Below are 20715 nucleotides of genomic sequence, written 5' to 3'. Positions count from 1 at the left end.
GGTAAGTGCATCTCACTTTTCCACATCTCCAACCCCACCTACCCCCACACCACTTACCTTGCACCACGTCCATCGTAGGTGCCGGTAACACTAGTGTCCCGGCGCATATCCGATCCTGGCAATGGCCCCCATGGAAAATAAGGGACTACATGTAGTTCCCTTTTGCCCGATCCATGGCTGCCATCTTGATTTGTAGTTTTTATTTCGAGCTGAGAAACGGTAAACACGTTGTTTCTCAACTTGAGATTAAAACACTATTAGTACCCTGCTATAACGTGCCGGGGTACTAATTGCAATATAACCCTCGTAAGGGGGCATTGCTGGTCACATAATGCCCAGGGCTTACGTTAAAGCCCTTGCTTCGCTCAGGCTTGTAACTAACTGGAAATGCCACCCTGCTCCGAGTTATATTTCGTAATTAAACTCTTTCAAAGGCCTCAACATTTAGCCAAGATAATTGCTTGTATTGACATCTACCTTGTGTGGGTTTTTTCAGCTAATTTGTTGGTGCTGTTCCTTGAAATTGTACATGATTTTCTAGTGGGTTGTTGTCTTTAGCATGATATCAGAACTCCTTCATTGCTGCTTATTGTAGGAGACCATGCATTTTTACTTAGTACCCAAGAGCATAGAGCAGGCAGTCAGGTTGCTCGAAACAGACTGAATCCTCTGTTAAAAGATCCATGTTCTGAACCAAGCTGTACTGTTGTCTCTGGCTCAGTGGACTAATGCATCAACTACAGGGATCTGTGTTAGGCCTCGTGGACACGGGTTTGAATCTCAGCAGGGAACTTTGAGCCTTTCATTTTTCAGAGGTTGATAAAATTAGTTCCCACGATGTGGGTAACAAATAATAATCATCTGTTATCTGTCCACAGCACCAAACTACTCCTGCAGTGGTCAACACGTTCTATACAACCATGCACGTTATGTCCTCTAATTTCTTTGTTTGCCCTGCTCGCCCTCACTGCCACACCAAGCTCACTCACTTTTTTGCCCAGTAGGCATCTGTGTCCAGGCCTCTGCTAGCCTCAAAATCTACACCTACCTGCAACCTCACGATCTGGAGTTGAGGACTCCACTTGGAGCTCACTTTTATAGTTCCATGGTGGACATCTTGGATGTAGTGTTTTTTAAATTTATTTTATAAACAGTATACATGTGTTGTGCTATCACAGAATTAGCATCTTTTTTTTTTATGCACAGAAAAACGCCTTTATCACAGGGATGTTTTCCCAGAAATGCCTCATTGGAGGACATACTGGGTTGATGACTCCCTCTGCCCTCATTGAAATCCCTATAAACATGGGCCTATTATCTGGGGTGTTCTATCCTGTGATCTTAAACATGATTCAGTCAAATAGATTTCAAACACCTTATAGTAATACATGATGAAACTTAATCCTAGGACTTAGTGTATTCTGGGGCTTGTGATTTTGCTTAAATTTAGGTGCTTTGGATAGTCCACCTAGCGGTAGGCTCAGAGTATAGAAGTTGACATATAGGGTGTTGACAGCAGCGTTCCTGTCACACTATCCCAATTATATGTGTAGAGGTACCCAGAATCCCTCACTTGTCGCCGTCATCAGATTGTTGATTTTTTTTTCCACCATTGTCGCATCATCGCCTACTTTGACACAATGCAGTTGGACATGAAAGAGTCCAGTGCTCACGTGCAGGAACTCTGTCGAGGTTTCAGATACAGGGGTCTGAACCAACCCCAAAGGTGCTTTCGAGAAAGTCCTGTGGCAGATCCCAGCTATGACGGCTTAACCTCAAGTTATGGTGAAGTCCACTGGCGACAGAGAGGCTGCAAAACCTCACAAACATAAACACTGATACAAGGTTAAAAAGTGTTTTGAGGTTTCAACCTCAACGCGAAAGACAAAGGATACACCACAACGGATTTGGAGCAAAGCTACGGCTGACAAGGGAACTCACAAGAGCGACACACAGGCCCCCATAAAACAAACCCATAAGGGACATGTAAAACTTAAAACACCTCCCACACCTAATGCCGTCGGTTCTACTCCAAAGGATAAGTGCTTGCAGCCATTAAACAAGACTCTGGTAGATATATGAAACTCCAAGGAAAAGTGCGAGCAGGAGGCAATATGGCGACTGCCAAGATGTTGACACTAAAATGTTGGTATTGACTTCAAGACAGCTCGAAAGCCTCAGAACAAACACCTTGATGCCCCAACGAGTGGTCAAAGCAGGAATTTAGATAGACCATGTCTTAAATGGTGTCTTTAATGGAAAAACATGAGACAACCTTAAAAAGTAAAATAAGCACTGCAGAAAGTGAACCCCCTAAAAAGATATCAAGGTCTCATGATCGATAGACATTCACTCAGACTCTTTCTCTGAACAGAAGCATTTTGAGGATACTGGTGACACTGATTCTCATCAGGAGTACCTGGGAATAGATCCAGATGATTATATATGGCCATCCCAAGATGAGGCGCCCCCCCTGATTTCTTCCTACTCGACAGAAGATAATTTTGAATATTCAGACCGTTTAAAAAGGGCAGCTGAACACTTTGGTATTTTTATTGAAGAGCAGGGTGAGGAGAAGTATTTTATAGAAGACATCCTAGAGGAGGAGAATCTGGTATCCCAATGTATCCCCCTACTTTCATCAGTTAAATAGAGGATATCTCCATCTTTATTGAAACCCATCTCCACCAAACCAGTAACCCAATGGTGGTGAAAAAATATGAACTCTCAAATTCAGACCCTATGTGTACATAAAAAGGAAACTCTCCCAGACTCTCAACTTGTCAATACAACCAGTAGGTGGCTAACAGACCTATGTTTGCCATGGAGTACTCCCAAGACCAAGAAAGCAGGTGGATTTACACATTTGGCAGCAAAGCAGCATTTTCTGCAGCATTTTCTGTTTTACAGCACTAATGTCCATGTGCAATAGGGCACAGTGGAATGTCATGGCAGAATTAGAAAAACATACCCCGGTAAAGTTTCATGCAGCATTCAGAAAAATAATATACGCCAGTTAGAGTGGAACGTCAAGTTGCAGGGGCATCTGTTAGGAAATGAGTGGCTCAGGCTTTAAGTCAGACTCTGGCAACCCTACTAGACAAGACTCTGGCAACCCTACTAGACAAACCTATAGAGTGGGCATCTCCCTATCGTAGGCCAGTGGATGATACCCTAGTATGGACTGCAAAAGATCAAAACACTTTAAAAATCATGGGACAGATTTCAAGGATAACATTTCCAACTAGAGGAACACAGGCAAACAACAATTCCTTTCGCTACAACATATACTTGCAGCCCAATTCCAACACATTCCTGCTATACAGGAACTCAACATTAGCACTCCTTTCCATCCTCCTCTAGCAGCAAATTCGGGGGAAGAGGACCAACCTCCAGAGGAGCATCCTCAGCCTAAAAAAATGACTTCAACATTCAGGCTTCCTCCCATGTCATCCGGATGGGTGTGGGGTGGAGTCGCATAACCTCATTCGCCCACATATGGGAAGGGGTAAGGTCAGACCAGTGGGAGCTATACAGTCACGAGAGGTTATTGTATATAATTAAGTGGATCTTCTCATAACCTTCCACCACACATGGATGGTGCCACAGGATCATCCGGAGCTCCTAAAGAAGGAAATCGAGGATCTACTACAAAAGGGCACCCTTACTGCCTTTACTTCTTGGTACTGATAAAGCACTCAATTACCAGTATTAGATTAAGAGCAGCAAACAGATACATAAACCCCAAAAATTCAGAACACTACAAGAGGTCATTCTACTTCTTAAAAAGGGGTTCACAGCTTGAGCTTCTCCTTGAGCTTCGGAAAGTGTCTGGTTTCGCCACCCCAGTCCCGCTGATATATCGGTGCTGTCTTGGACACTCACCTGGGTTGGGGTTCCCAGCCCGAGGATAGAATAGAGAAAATCTTCAAGATGCTTTAGGCTTTCAAACCTCAGACGACCATTCAAACCTTGGCTTTTCTGAGCTTACTGGGTCTTACAGCGTCCTGTATCTTGGGGGTAACAGTGACTTGTCTAATCATGAGGTTGCTACACTGGCCTCTGAGCTCAGTCGTTAGTTTTCTGGGACCAACTTCAGACCTTTTACTAGTCTCGGAAGAGTGTGTGCAGAGACCTGCAATGGTAGTCCGTGAAGGACACTCTCCTGAAGGGGTTGCTTTTTAGTCAACCGTGGGCTCAAGTCACATATGCATGCCTGAAGAGCTGGGGCGTTCACCTCCAAGACCTTACAGTGAGCATACTATGGTCCTCCTCAGAGTGCCGGGAGCACATTAATCTGCTGCAGCTGAGAGTGTTAATGCTGACCCTGGTCACTTTCTTTCCTTCTGTGAAGGGCAAGACGGTACTGGTTCTGACGGACAATACTGTAGCCATGCATTACCTCAACAAAGGGGGGTGGCATGGGCTCCTAGCCCTGTGCCTAGAAGCAATGTGATTGTGGTTCTGGGCTCTGGACAAGATCGTGTTTTTGACTGCAGCCCATCGGTCCAGCATGGAGAACATTCTAGTCGATGCACTGAGCAGACAGTCATCAGCTTCCACACATGGGAGCTCTGCCAGGAAGTACTGGAAAAGATTTTCTCCCACTGCGGTGCTACCTGGTGGGCCTCTTAACTTCCAGTGTCAACAGGAAGTGCAGATGGTTCTGCTCCAGGCAGCACTGGGGGACACCTTGACAGATGAGTGGGACTTAGACCTGCTCTATGCATGCCCGTTGATCCCGGTCATTCTGCTAGTTTTCAGGAGGCTGTCTTTTCTGGTCCGCAATGTTGATCGTCCCAGAGGACATGGTTCCCGGAGTTGCTGGACATGGCCATCTACCCTCCCCGTCGTCTTCCACTGGAAACCGACCTCCTCTCCCACTCAGAGGGAAAAGTCCAGCACCTAAACCTCTGCAGCCTGAACCTTTATGCCTGGCTGCTGAAAGGCTGAGTTTTAGGGTGTGAGATTTGTTGGAGATCATTCTGGACATTTTCCTGCCTGTTAGAAGACCTAGCACCAAATCCATTTCCAGGTGGCAGACGTTTTTGGCTAGGTGCTGATAGCAGGATCTGGACCGTTTTACTTGCTCCACTTTCTGTGTTTCTTCTGTCTTTGGCCCGGATGGGCTTACAAAATGGTACAGTAAAAGGCTATCTTGCAGCCATTTCATTATTCAAGAGGGTCCAAACCAGGGCACCTTTTTCATGATCCCCTGCGGTCATTAATTTCCTGATGGCTTCCCCAATACCAGTTTGTTGTTCCGGTGTCATTTAAATTGTGTTGTTTTTAATGGGCACTCTGTCTGAACCCCTCCATTCTTGTTCTTTGACTGCTCACCCTTAAGGTTATTTTCCTGGTTGCCATTACTTCCGCTAGATGGGTGAGTGAGCGTCAGGCTCTGTCTGTTAATCCTCAATAAAACTAAGGAGAAGGTGACAATGAGTATTAGACCCACCCTCCTTCCGAAGGTTGTCTGATTTCCATCTCTCTCAAAAGATCCATCCACCCATCTGCTTTCCTTTTGCCACATCCTTCCAAGGCAGAGGACCGTTTCCATTGGCTGAATCCAGTGCAGGCCCAAAGGTTCTAAATCTCTGGGTACATGAGTTATGACCAACCTTTCAATGGTTACGCAGGTCCCCGAGCTGGCAGGGCTGTTACTCAACAGACTCTGTCTCTATGGATTATTCTCGGCCTCTCCGAATGCTACGATCTGTCCAGCAAGGGTCCCAGGGCTCACTGCACCAGTGGTTTGACCGCCAACTCGATTTTGCAAAACAGAGTGTCTGTTCTGGATATTTGCCAAGTAGCTACATGGGCTTACTTGCAGTCATTTGCTAAGCATTATTACTAGAATTCTATGTCTGGTTAGAAAACTTGTTTTGGCAGGGCTGTCCTTCCGATATTTCTGGTTTAGGTGGTATCCTTGTGACCATCCTTCCTCCGGGTCTTTGTACTGCTTTACAAGTCGATAAATGAGGAATCCGTGAGAGGAAGGAGTTCATTAGAAGAAGAAATGAAGAAGAAATGACTTGCATTCAGCAATGTTATTTCTGATGGACATTCCTCCCACCCTCCATAATTGCCCCTTTAGGGTTAATTAGTACACCTTAGTTCTGTGGTCCCGCAGCATTAGAATACAAGGGAAACGGGTGGAACTGAGGTCACGGGGCTCTGCGCCTCTATATATACTGGCCCCGATGTCCTGTCCGACACAGTCGTGTAGAGGCATTGGACAGTGCTGCGCTGCGCCCCATGGCACCGGAAAATGTTTCTGAAGAGCAGCTGCCACTGGGAGATATCATAGATGAGGAATCTGTGGGAGTAGTGTCCATCATAAAGAACAATACCGAACATAAGTCATTTATTCTTTTTCATTTCCCTGGTCACCCACCACCTGCCTCAGCTACTGCTTTCCAATCTATGCAAAGTATGTGCATCTAAGAAGATTGACAAACTCCAGAAGACTATAGTATTTCTGAGGATTGTATCTGCTTAGAATCGCATGCATCCGACCGCCTTCCATGCAGAAGAGTTACAAAAACCATAGAGGAGGAAAAGAAATACATATATGCACAGCTTTGCGCACACAACCGTTACAAGCAACAATCGGAAAATGTTGACGCATGAGGAATTGTGAGTACCTGTTTACGTAGAATAGGATAGTGTGACAGGAACGCCCCTGTTGATTCCCAATTGTCTGGCTTCAAAAAAACAAATGTTTTACTGTGAGTCAACCACTAGATGGTGGATTATGCAATTTCTAAGCAAATACAAGCCTCAAAGACTATATCTGGTAAGTAATATTTGTCATATGAGTGACATGGACTCCTTTGTAACTTTATAAGCTAACCTTTACTATTGAATGTATATTTTTCATTCAACCTGTCAAGTGTAATGTGTCCTTTTTAGAGATTTTTTCCTCTTGGCTATTTATTTTACTCCTTGAACAACAGCTTATTTTGTGAATGTTAAAACAAGCACCTTGACATGTTCAGCCTCTTTAGTAAAACATTAAGGGTTGACTAGTCCACCATAGTTGATGGAGGGAAATACATTTATTTGTTGAAAAAAGTAACAATGGAATACCGGTCAGGAGGCCAAATTCACGTCTTGTTAATCCGTGGTCGTGTGCACATTTCTACATAGTCTAACTGCAAAAAAATGCAAATTACCAGAATCTTGTTTGAAGTGTACTGGCACTTGCATACAGAGGTGTAGGTGATGGATAGTCCTTGTTCAAAAGGTGAACATGGACGTAATGCTTCAAGGTTTGTGTCCTCTTCCAAAAAAAAGTTTACATTCATATTTTTAAAACATTGTTCCCGAAATGCTTTGTTTCATAGTCTCATACATTTAAATACTGTTTGTGAACAGATGTTATTCTCTGCCTCTGCGTTTGTCAGAAATGTTCTCATAAATGAATACTTTGGTTTTAACTTTGTACCAGCGAGTTTTTGAGTTTTCAGAACTAGCCGAGGTTATATTGTCTTCATTTTACTAAGGATTATTTCTTTTCTAGAAGTTACATTTTAATTCCCTAACATTTGTAACGTGTTATTTCTTAGAATGCACCACCCTGCGAGAACTATCACTTTTTGGTAGACAAATTATTGCCATATTTACCCTTTTCATTGACGTGGTCCTTGTTCAGCAAACGCAAGTCTTTATTTGCAACTGATTTATTTATTCCATTTGTAAAGAGCCTAAGCCCTTCGGCATTGGTAAGAGGACAATATTAATGCATTGTTCATGGATTATTACTTACACTGATATACCTCCAAGGCGAACCCCTTACAGACAGCTGTGCATGAAGTGCTGGGGAGAGCAGGAGTGCAGAAGATGGGGCATGATCATGCAGGGGGACTTAAATAATGTGATCTCAGTGGAAGAGATTAGTGCCACGGTTAAGAACCTCCCCAACTTGAAGGCGCCAGGCACTGACTGCCTCGCACCATAATTCTATAATGCCTTTATAGAGATTCTGGCCCCGCACCTAAAAAGGGTATCTGATGCATCCATGGAGGCCGGGGGACTTCTGGAGTCCACTAGGACGGCACCAGTAATCCTGCTGCTGAAACCGCATGTCCCTTCTCAAAACCGAAAATAAGAAATTTGCAAAGATACTGCCAAGCCACCTCAAACCGCATGTGCCAGTATTTATCCACATTGATCAAATAGGGTTCATCCCAGCAGAGCCACAGGACAAAATCTTTGGAGAATGTTTGCAATGGTTCAATGATGCCATTGATACTGGACACTTTTGATACAGAGAAAGCCTTTGACTTGGTGAAATGGCTGTTCCACTTGAGACATTACACTATATGGGGTTGGGGTTTATAAATTTGTTTACATATATGCATGGAACCGAGAGCCATGGTCTGCAAGAGACCGGGCTGCCCCTTGTCCCCACTTCGGTTTGCACTCGCTATCGAAACGTTTGTGTGCATATTGCAGGCTTTCAATGGGCATAGGGTTATTCAAATCCAGATTACTTGCCCAATTGTGTCGCTATATGCGGACGACATGCTGCTCTTCATACAAAACCGAGTGGTAAGCCTGACCACAGTCATAGAGATAAACCACTATTGGTAAATAACGGGCTTAAGATTAACTGGGGGGGAATCAAAACGTGGTCCCCTGACTTCCAATGCAGAGAGAGTGGGTGAGGAGCTAGGCTTTATTGGTAAGGAAAGTAAAATTAGGTACCTGGGCATCTTGTTGTCCACGACAGAGCGAGACCTATACATGGGTAACTGTGCAGCCTCTTGAAGAGCTGGAGCACAAAGAGGCAAGATGGGTGCAGTTACCCACCTGCCTAATGGGCGGGGTCGCAATAATGAAAATGGTAATCATTTTATTTTACTTTTTTTTGTTTTAATCGCTCACAGCCCACGGGCATCTAGGCGCTGTTACAGGAATTTTTTGATTTTTTTAGTTGCATAATTGTTTTTGTCTTAGTTGCGTATTTTTAACGTGCTTAAACACCCAGAGGTTTCTAAGCACGGACCCGGGGATCGAACCTGTGTTGCTTCGTGTCGTCTTGCTTCCTAGGCGCGCACGTTGCCGCTGAGCTATCTGCTGAAATTACTGTAGGTCTACCAAATTTACCCAAAATTGGCATGGGCAGCAAGGTGCTGCGTATCTAAATGGACACGTTAACGCTATTGTATGATAAAGGAGGGGTGGTTGTTTCGGATATGCAATTATACTTTTGTGCAGCTCTGGGGCAATACGCTACTGGCTGGTAGGGGGCGCAAGCTGAGTTTCCATATTTGAGGCTCGGGAGAGAAATCAGTGCACCCTCCACCCTGGCAGCCCAGATATGGGCAAAGCTCACACGGAATATAACCAAGATGCAGCCAGGCAATCAAATGGAGGGCATTACGCCAGATGGAGGGTATAGACCCGCCCTACTCCCCATATATGCCAACACTGCCGCTGTATAAGGCCCCAGTGGTTCGGATCACCTTTGAGAGGCAATTGCATGTACATTTTGCCAACTTGGCATTATAAAACTGGGGGACCTATTTAGGAATGGGGAGTTTATACGCCTCGAACAATTAAGGGATAGAGGACTGGTAAACTGGCTGATCATGTCCTATATTATATGCTAAAACTAGCTCTGAAGGAACGAATGGGGAGCTTTCCAATTGTGCCAAGGGTGCCCCAGATCACACATGGTCTTGCTACTGGGGCTATTAGCACGCACCTAGTCTCTAACCTATACCGTTCAGCACTAGATGAGAGTTCAGTGGGAAGATGTTAACAAGCATCCTAACAAACCTGAAAAATATCCCTGAAATGGAGTACAGGTTGATTCATTTCAAGTACCTGCACCGGTCCTATTGCACCCCACATAATGCACACACCTTAAATGGAGACATCCCAGACAAGCATGCGAGGTGTGCAAGGGGATCAGGCAGATTTAAAGACTTGAATTGGAAGTGTGTGAGGGTGGAGAGAGAACCGGAATAAAATGTCCAGAATAATGGGCGTGAATCTGCAGATGGACCCTACATTTTGATTGTTGGGCCTATTCCGGCTAGAGATGCAGGAGGAATCCAAATTTGTCAATCTGGATTCAGTGGTAGCTATGTGCTTGGGGCGGAGGAGTGAGGGGTAGGATGGCCACAAGGGCCCCTAAGTCGGAAATCTGGCTGAAAGAATTGTAATACTGCTGTAATCAGTCAGTGATATTCGCTGGGATATAGCCCCTGGCTACCTGGCTGAAGGACATCTGGTCTTGCTAGAGGGAATACTTGGCCACAGCAGACAGGACTGATGCAACAGGACAATGGGAAGTGAATGTGCTGCAGAGCAGAGGACACATCCCTATAACGGGCAGGAGATAGGTGAGGTAGATATGGGTATCTCAAGCACCCTATGAATTGTAACCGCGAGGATAGTCAATCATGTTGACCACCACCCTAAAGGCACATGTATTGTGACTTTCCGTTGGTTGTGATTAACTAAAACTATTATTGATAAATTATTAATAAAAGTGTAAAAAAAACAAAAAAAGGATCAATACAAATTCATGAAATAGTCCCCTCGAACAACCTCAACATTGCATGCCATAGCTGAATAGTGCTTTCACTTAACAGTCCTAGATTGGACCCATGCAGGGGGGAACATGCATAAACTCAGCAAGTACAGTAGAGTAACTGTTAGGCAGACCCTGCAACAACTACAAGAATATGATCTGAGTACCTAAAAAAGGCAACAAGTGCAGTAAGGTAGACCCCTCCATACCACTACTTGTAAGGGTGCAGAAGGAGGCTGACACAAAGGTGGCATATTTGCAGGCAAATATATTTGTTCAGTAAAAAAAAAGAAAGGAACACCTACCTATCTCTATCTCTAGAAGGGTGTGGGGTTTACTTGTCTCACCTGAAAGATCTAAGGTCACTGCCAGGATGTCTGTTAACTCAAAATGTCCACTGTCTTTTGTCATGAAAGCCTTGCTTTTGCCCATCACACTGGAAACTATAACTAAAGTAGTATCATTCTGGCCGATCCCAGAAGAATGACTGGTTTGTTGTAACAGTTCTATTCAGTTCAAAACATTCTTGTATCTCACATGTTGTTGGTACAATAGCTCCCTTCCCCTAATAGTAATGATCCAAACAATACTTCTTGCATGTTATTAGTCAGCTTCGTACGTGACTTTGGATGTTGTGTGTATATATACTAAATCACTACACCCCGTACCTCAGTTCCTTACACTGCTCTTGAGTAACATAGCTAATTTCCTTCGAGTCTTCAACTCCTCTCGATTTTATTTTGGTCAAATTTTGTGTATTTTACCATTCCACGAGCTACCATGTCTAGGCCTCGGATATTGGAGTTCAATCGCTGTACTGACTGCGGCTCTTAAATCTCGGGGACCGACGCACACGACATGTGTGTGTGTGGTGCCTCGGCATGGGTTACAACACCAAAAAAAAGAAAAATTAATCCTAAGTCTTCGGGAGTGGGCCGCCAAACTTGCGTTGGGCCGACCGTGTCAAAGTCCCTGGTGCGGTAGACTGTTCGGTCTTCAGAGGCCGAAACAGAGGGGCCTACCCCTGAGAAGGAGAGTAGACATTAGCATAAGACGAAGACGCGATCTCGCTCTCTGAGCCACTCATCTTTGTCGTCCTCCCACAAAAAGAATGGGCACCACAGACGCGACTCTGACTCTTCCTCAGAACGGGGTAAGTCACTGGTGGGGGCGACAACTCGACAAGCGTGCAGGGACATCATTTAGGGGTTGCCAGGGTCGCACCTGCGACCTCTGAGGTCTCCCTGGCTACCCCTGTGGTCTACCTTTTTTAAAAAAAAAGTTTTACAAAAATGCTTCTTTTTTTTTGTATAATTTTTTTTATTGCGGCTCCTGGACTGTTGCCAGCAGCATGTGGTTCTGTGCTTCTTGAGTGGCTCATTTCCTGATAGCTATAGCCTGTAAAATAGCTCAGTGGGTTGAGCGCTCGCTGCTGCGATGAGCGTGTGCTCTGCAGGTTCGGCTCCCAGTAAGGTCAACTCAGCCTTTCATCCTGCTGAGGTTGATAAATGAGTAGGAACACAGGTTTGTTGATATTGTATGTATATTTGTCCTATAATAAGCGCTTACGCATAAGTGCTATATAATAACACATCATTATCGTTTGGCCTTGGACGTCTGCTTGCATTCAGTCATTTGGTAAATGGGCCTATACGCGCTGTTATTAAAAATACATACGGTGAACCATACTTTACAGTGATATCTTAACCATATTTTCGAGTGGATTGTGTCCTCCAACGTATTCCTCATCTTAGATGTATTTCATCAGCTTTAGCTGATTCGGGAAAAGAATTTCGGTAGAGGGCAACGATGTCGAGTCGATGGTCCCTCAAAGGCCTCCGTCGAGGGTGACGTCATCGGGTATACAAGTAGCATGCGCGGTGCCTGTTGGCCTCAGTTCCGTTTTTCCGTGGTGCATGTTGCTTCGGAGATTCGGCGCGCCTCGAGTTCTGTGACGCAGTAAATACTGAAGAATATTTCATATGTCCTCATCATCGACTCAGACTACGACCCCGCAATCGGGTTTCAAAAAGTGTAAATCTTGCGGTTCGAAAATGTCCATCACGGACCCGCACCGAGAATGTCTGTGGTGTCTCGGGGAAGGCCTTGCGAGAGAGGAAGGGAAAACTGCAGGTAGGTCGTAAATCTGACTGGTAAGCCTCTAGCGTCGAGTCGAGGTCCAGTGAGAAGTCTCCTTGACGCAAAAGACATCGGTCTAGGTCCCGAAGCGATTCCCATCGCTCTTCGTCTTCAACAAAAAAATCCAAGAAAAGACGCCACAGGTCCCCTTCCACCTCGTCCTCGGACGAATCCCCAAAAAGGATGAAATGCCCCACAAACATTCTTCCTCCGAAGAGTGGGAAGCATTCAGAGTGAAAATGATAAAGGTGTTTGAGAAAGCGAAGTCTCGGTCCGCGCCTTCTTTGGAAGCCGGCTGGGAGCGTGATCGCTCCGACACTCGCGCACCCTCGAGCCCGGGTGATCGAAGAAGGAAGGATCAGGAACCTTCCAGGAAGCCGAGCGAAAAAGACTGCTCGAGTCGAGTCAACCGCTCAAGATCACCGATGCCGTCTGAAACTGATGCACCTCAAAGGGAAAATCTTCGTAGAGTGCCTCGACGCCCTCCGTTGACGACCACTATTTCATCGGTGCGATCAATGCCTTTGTCGAGGTCGACCCAGAAGCCCTCGCCGCCAAGGTTCAAAAAGCTCCAGTTCAGCCAACTCAGCCAGAAAAAGAAAACGAGAAGGCTGCAAAGGCTGTAATGCCTTCAGGGTCCACTAACACACCTCTCCCACCTCTCCCAGAAAAGGTTTTTAAACCTCTTGCAAGGAAGGAATTTTTCAAATCCCGGACTTCAATATTTGAAAGAACAGGAGAGATCTGATGAGGAGAATGTTGCTTTTGGACTGGATTATGGTACCCAAAATGTCCCAGAATGCCTGATTTCTGAAGATAGCAGGATGAGGGACCTGGTGGAATCCTTCCATAATGCAAGTGGCATTGATAACATCGCCTGAAACAGATTTTGGCAGGCCAGAACCAGGAGAGCATGCCAGTCGCTCGTACCGTCAACTAATGACAAATGTGGTTGATTATTTAGGATGGGCTAGACCACCAACCCAATTTATCCAGGACGATTTGAACGATATATTGGATCATGGTCCCAACGAAGATCCAATCCTACCCTTCCATGCAGCCTTGCAAAATAGGGTGGCCAAAAATTGGGAGACTCCGGATTCTATTACTCCAGTGAATGAATCCCTTCAAAATACCGGCCTTCCAGTAGCGACCCCGGCTGTCTGTCTAAACACTCCACTCTCAAGAGTCTATTGGTCCAGGCAGCCACAGCTTCAAATAAAATGGTGTACCCTTCTATCCCTCCGGATAGGGACGACAAGCATGTGGATGGTTGGGCATGCAAGGTATTTTCAGCTGGGAGTATGGCGTTAAAATCGGAAGTCGGGTTTCGCACCAGACGTGCAGAACCGTCTTCTGAACATGCCCTTTGACGGGTCTCACCTTTTTGGCAGCCAGGCTGACGATAGCCTTGAGAGGCTGCAGACCACAAAAGCAGCTGCCAAGACTTTAGGAGCTGCTATTAGCCAATCTCTGCCTTTTCGTGCGCCAGGACAATCTTGGAGGGGACGATCATATCGTTACTACTTCTCATATGGAAAGGTGAGAGGAATGGCCACTCAGAGGGGCCAGAGAAAGGCCACTCGCGGTGGACGAGGAAAACGTGCAAGGCCAACTCCAGCTGCAGCCTCTTTGCCATCAGCAGCTGCAGCAACCGCCACAAAACCGCTTTGAGGACTTGCATCACAAGACACCAGTGGGAGGCAGGCTGTCGCAGCATCTGCAAGAATGGCGAGCCATTACTTCAAATGTTTGGGCTCTAGAAATAATAGCCCAAGGCTACTGCCTTCCTTTTCTAACGCAACCTCAAAGCAATCCACCAGGGAGACACCTTTTGAAGTTTTCAGACACGCTCCTGCAGCAGGAATTTATAACCCTGCTGCAGAAAGGTGCTATAGAACCAGTATCTGTAGTGGAGAGAAACAAGGGATGGCACTCCCCTTACTTTTTGATCCCCAAAAAGGACGGAGGACTGAGACCCATCTTGGACTTAAGAGGCTTGAACAAGCTCCTCAAGAAGGACAAGTTCAAGATGGTTACTCTTTCTCAGATCCTTCAGGCCCTGCAACTTCAGGATTGGCTGTTGTCATTGGACCTCCAGGATGCTTATTTTCAAGTGCCAATTCATCTCAAGCACAGAAAATACCTGAGGTTCGTAGTTGGCGACTCACACCATCAGTTTCGAGTCCTCCCATTCGAATTGACCTCTGCCCCGAGGGTCTTCACCAAGTTAATGGTAGCAGTGGCAGCGTACCTCAGGAGAGGGGGGGATTCACGTCTACCCCTACCTGGATGATTGGTTGATCAGGGCACGTTCTGCCAAACAAGCACTGGATCATCTGAAAGTCACATGCCACTTCCTCCAGACTGGGCAGCTCCCTCAATTTCAAGAAATCACAAATGACCACTTCCCAACAGCTCCAGTACATAGGGGCTGTATTAGACGCATCCTTGGGAAAGAGCTCACCTCCCAAGTCGAGGGCTCAAGACATTCTTCAGATGGTTTCCAAATTCCAAAATGCCCAAAGTCTCCAGGCCTATGACTTTTTAAGGTTGCTGGGCCACATGGCATCCCTCATGTTCCTAGTGCCAGAGGCATGCCTGAGGATGAGATCCCTTCAATGGGCTCTAAAGACTCAATGGTCCCAGTTCTCGGGTCAAATTACGGATTTTCTTCAGATTCCGAACAGGGTTCGGCAAGATCTTCTGTGGTGGACTTGCACAGAGAATATCCTAAAAGGAGAACCGTTTTGGCAACTATGGTCGGAGATTACAATAGTGACGGGCGCCTCACTCATGGGGTGGGGAGCTCATGCCAGTGAACTGACAATCAGCGGTCGTTGGTCGTTGGAGTCCAAACTACACATCAACCTTTTAGAGCTGAGAGCAATCAGACTAGCGCTGAAGGCTTTTCTACCATCTGTCAGAGGAAAAAATGTCCTGATAATGACGGACAACACAGTGACCATGCATTATCTAAACAAAAACAGGTGTACGGTCACTACCTCTGTGCAGAGAGGTAATGCAGCTCTGGTATTGGGTAATTCAAGAAGGAATCTCCTTAACGGCAGTTCATCTAGCCGGGGAGGAGAATATGACGGCGGATGCTCTGAGCAGGCAGAGCACAGTGTCCTACGAGTGGGAACTGGCTCAGGAAGTCATTCAAGAGATCTTCGCCCTTTGGGGAACCCCTCATGTAGACCTATTTTGACCGGAATCAACTGGAAGTGTGAAAGGCATTGCAAAAGGGAATTTGCCCCGAGAGGAGCCCTAGGGGACGCGTTTGTGGTGGAGTGGAACTTCCCACTATTATACGCGTTCCCTCCTATTCCCGTCATTCCTCAGGTCATCAGGAGATTGAGACGGTTCGGAAACCGCATGATCCTAATTGCCCCGGATTGGGCCAGGAGAATGTGGTACCTGGACCTTCTAGATATGTCCATCTGTCCCCTGTTACGTCTTCCTCAGAGAGAGGACCTTCTCTCACAAATGGAGGGCCAGGGTCTCCATCCTGAGGTCAAGATTCTCAACCTTCACGCTTGGTATCTGAAAGGTGAGATACAAGGATTGGGACCTTCCAGATGACGTCATGGAGGTGATGCTTTCGGCAAGAAGACCAGCAACAAAATCTCTATACCGTTGCCGTTGGAAAAGGTTTTGCAACTGGTGCAGAGAAAAGAATGTTGATCCTTTTCTATGTTCTATTCCGGAAGTACTGTCCTTCCTCTTGTCCCTAGCACATATAGGTCTAAATGTTGGGACCATTAAAGGTTATTTTACAGTACTTTCCATTTTAAGCGCTCGTCGGAAGAATGCTCCCATTTCAAAATTCCTTTAGTAGTACAATTCTTAAAAGGACTCACCAATGTGTTTCCTCCTTACCCTTTCCAAGTAACAATTTGGGATCTTAATCTGGTTCTAAAATTCTCTGTGTGCCCCTTTTGAACCTTTGCACCCATGTCCATTAAGATTACACACATGGAAAACTGCTTTCCTAGTTGCTTTAACATCTGCAAGAAGAGTGAGCGAATTGCAGGCACTGTCTTCTGGGCCACCTTATACTGTGTTCTATAGGGACAGAGTGGTATTTAGGGTTAAACCCACATGTTTACCTAAAGTTGTGTCCGATTTTGATTTAAATCAGAAAATTGTTCTATCCGCATTCCATCCTCCACCTCATCCTAGTAAGAAAGAGGAAAGATTGCACAGGTTGGATCCGAAAAGAGCTCTACGTTTTTACATTTCTAGGCTTTCCAAGCTTAGAGTGGATAGTCAACTTTTCATTGGCTACGCCGGAAAGAAATTGGGTCAATCGGTGTCAAAACAAACTATATCACGTTGGATTGTATTAGTATTTAGTATTTATTTGTAATGCGCACCTAACCCAAATAGCCAGGCGCAAAGGCAGCAAGAGGGTTGCAAAGCTTAGTTACATACAGTGGGGTGAGGTCCAGCTAGGGTTACAGTGCCGGATGTATCACGCCAAATAGGAAGGGTAGAACATGTACACTAAAGGCACTACTATAAACATATTTACATTCAATGAGGAGCCGCATGGTAGTGGCGCATCTGGGTATCTGAGAGTCGTTATGAGTCGAGAGATTTGAGCCAGTGGACAGTCAAATTGTGCTTTGCATTTCAGAATTGTAAAGACTAGCGGAGAAAGACCCACCAGAAGGCTTAAGGTCCCATTCCACCAGAGGGATCGCCTCTTCGACAGCCCTTCAAAGAGGTATTCCCATAAAATCAATTTGTGAAGCAGCAACTTGATCATTGCTGCATACTTTTTCAAAATACTATAGTCTGGATGCTTCCCAGTCTAAGGGGCTGAATTTTGGTAAAGCAGTACTATATTCAGCCATTTAAGGGTATCAAAAATCTACTCCCCCCTCCAGAGAATTGTCCATACTGCTTTGGGAGTCCATCTAAGATGAGGAATCCACTCGAAGAACAAGTTACTTACAAACTGGTAACGTTCTTTCGATTGGATGTTCCTCCAACGTATTCCTCATCGCCCTCCCATCCTACCCCTCTGTAGATTTTCCGGTTTATTGCCACTTCAACTCTCGCAAGGCTAATATCTGACTACCGGCACAATCTACACAGTAGAACAAGAGTGAGGGGAAAAGCAGAACTGAGGCCAACGGGCGCCGCGCTTGCCACTTGTATCCCCGATGACGTCACCCTCGACGGAGGCCTTCAAGGGACCATCGACTCAACGACATCGATGCACAGCGCCGTCTGCCGAATGTTTTTTCCGAAGCAGCTAAAGCTGATGGAATACATCTAAGATGAGGAATACGTTGAAGGAACATCCAATCAAAAGAACGTTACCAGTTGGTAAGTAACTTGTTCTTTTGTAGTGTACTTGGAAACAATGCTATGTGATGCCACTTCTGTTTTGTAAAGGGGTGAAGTCGTATTCCATCGCTTCCCCTGATGTGACTTCAAGGTGGGGGTCAAAAGACATCGGAGATCAAGGGTTGTGTGATGTCACTTCGGCTACCCCTGGCATGTTGGTGAAATGACGTCCCTGCAAGAGTGGGAGGATTTTAAGTCGCAAATGCTTTTTATGTTCAAGAAGGTGGCTGTAGGTGCGGGTGTGCCTCCGAAAACAGCAGGCCCAGGTGGCTTCAGTGGAGCTTGGTGACCCTGACCCCAAGGTAGCACCAATGCCATCTGTGTCAGGAGAGACGTCGGGCTCGGCACTGAAGCAGGCAATCAAGCCCTCAATGCTTGGACTTTCCTGTGAGCCGCAGGGCCCTAGCCTTCTCAATGCGCACTCGGCACCCAAGATTCGACTCGCTCCAACAGTCACCAACTAAATGTCTAAGGACAAGCCCTTGACGCCAACCATGGGCGATCGATCATTCGTCCCGCTTTCCCGGGCTGATTTCTTTCGGCTCCATGGCGCAGATGTTCGCCACCAATGGCAGGGACAATTGGGATGACATCAGCCATATGTATTCAGGGACTGGTGGAGTGGATTGCTTTGATCAAGCAGACCTCCTGGCCTTGGCACAGGGACTGCATGATGTCAGTGGGCCTGATACATCGCCGGATGTTGAGTTGCAGCAGACTCAGCCACACACTCATGCCCATACCAAATTCATATCACTGGTAGACAGAGTCCAACACTCTCGGGCTGAATATTTCTGCAGCACCAGTACAACGGTATGAGTTTACTGATATCTTGGATGAAGGTCACATCATGGAGAGAAATATGCAACTGACTCCGGCTACAGCCGACCCAGTAGCCTCCTTGTGGCAACGGCCCTGCTCTATCCCTCCAGTCAACTCCATTTTCACCAGCAAGTATAGGCCTGCAAAAGGGATCTGTCTTTTTTTTGTCCTTTCCACCCTTCCCTTGAGGGTCTAGTTGTTCAGGGGGCCCCAGTATCCCCCCGGACAGCTTCATCTACCTCAAATCTGCCTCCTGACAGGGAGGACAAAAAATTGGATGCTGTTGCGAAAAAGATCTTCTCCACCGGGAACATGGCCTTGAAGGCTAGTACGTTTCATTTGGTTTTGTGAAATATTCCTTTGGAAGGCAGTTGAACATGCAGCCCACTCCATCCCATAAGGGGATTGGCGGGACAGCTTCATGCAACTGGTGTATGATGGGAAGGAGGTGGCCAGGCAGTAACTGCAGATGGGCCTGGACGTGGCAGACTGCCTAGGCCGATCGATGGGGTCGGCCATGGTGCTTAAGAGACAGCCCTACCTACGCTCCTCAGAGTTTTCCCCTAATGTCCAGAATTGCTGGACATGCCCTTTGATGGGGATTTCCCCCTCGGCTCGAAGGCCGATGACTCCCTGGAAAAGTTGAAGGAGTCTAAGCGTACCACAAAATTGCCCGCCCTAGCTGCGCATCCAGCCAAATCTGCCTTCAATTTTGCTTCTAGGCGCCACGCCCCTTATGGCAGGAAGGCGCAGCTCCCACAGGCCAGGCAAGGGCAGAAGCATTTCTCGTGCTCCAGAAGGGGCAGGAGGGCTTTCAGAGGAGAGGTCAAAAGGCAGCAGCAGCAGCGGGGGGGATGGGGGTATACTCTGTACTCAGAGACGTTATGATTTTCCCCTCCCATAACTCACCATTTGGAGGATGGCAGGTGATTAACTCTGACACCTGGGCAGTGAAAGTTTCTTTCTGCTGTGGAGTTATCTGCCTTTCTTAAGAAAACCTCTGAGCAGACCCCCACCACCTCCATGCCAACCGGAACAGGAGCTCCAGGAAGAACTGCGAGCCCTGCTGTTGAAGGGTGTACCACCCGAGCAGAAAGGATAGGGCTGATCTTCCTGGTACCCAAGAAGGTGAGAGGTTTCCATCCTATTTTGTACCTCAGAGCCTTGAGCAAGTTCCCGAGGAAAGACAAATTCTAGATGGTGACATTGAGAGAGATTCTCCATGCTCTTGAGTTGCAAGCCTGGCTGCTGTCCATAGATCTTCAGGACGCTTACTTCCATGTGCCAATACATCAAAAGCATAGGAAGTTCCTGAGGTTCCTCATAAGGGACAATCCAAGGGTCTTCACCAAGCTCATGGTGGTAGTCGTGGCTCACCTTGGGCAATCTGGGGTCCACATATTCCTGAACTTGGATGACTGGTTGATCCGAGGGAGGTCAGCGGAGCAGGTCCTGTCCCATCTCAGACACGTGTTCACTACTCCACAGGCTGGGCTTCTCCCTGAACTTGCAGAAGTCCCATACAACAACAGTTCAGAGGCTTCAATTAATCGGGGAAGTCCTAGGCACTCAGGCAGGGAAGGCTTTTCTGCCCGAGGAGAGAGTTGTCAGCATTGCGCAGATGGTGCATCTGTTCCAGAACCGGACCACCTTACCAGAGGCTTCCTTCCACAGCCTCTTAAGTCTCATGGCCTCCTGTATTTTCTTGTGCCTTAGGTCAGTCTGCGAATGAGATCATTACAATGGCTCCTGTGCGATCAGTGGTCCCAGTACCTTGGAACCCTGAAGGACATCCTCGGGGTGTTCAGGTCCTTGGTCAATGACCTGTCTTGTGGGCCAGCAGT

At 46.6% G+C, this 20715-nt stretch overlaps 1 protein-coding gene across 5 annotated transcripts in view; it reads left to right on the top strand.

Moving 5' to 3' along the window:
• RAF1 (Raf-1 proto-oncogene, serine/threonine kinase) overlaps positions 1-20715 on the top strand; it is a 1232906-nt gene that overhangs the window by 879721 nt on the left and 332470 nt on the right. The window lies entirely within an intron of this gene.

Source organism: Ambystoma mexicanum, chromosome 2p (assembly GCF_040938575.1).
Source record: "Ambystoma mexicanum isolate Mex_15411 chromosome 2p, UKY_AmexF1_1, whole genome shotgun sequence".
NCBI classification, from domain to species: Eukaryota; Metazoa; Chordata; class Amphibia; order Caudata; family Ambystomatidae; genus Ambystoma; species Ambystoma mexicanum.
Note: the sequence above shows the minus strand (reverse complement) of the source record. Positions and strands in the feature narration are given on the sequence as shown.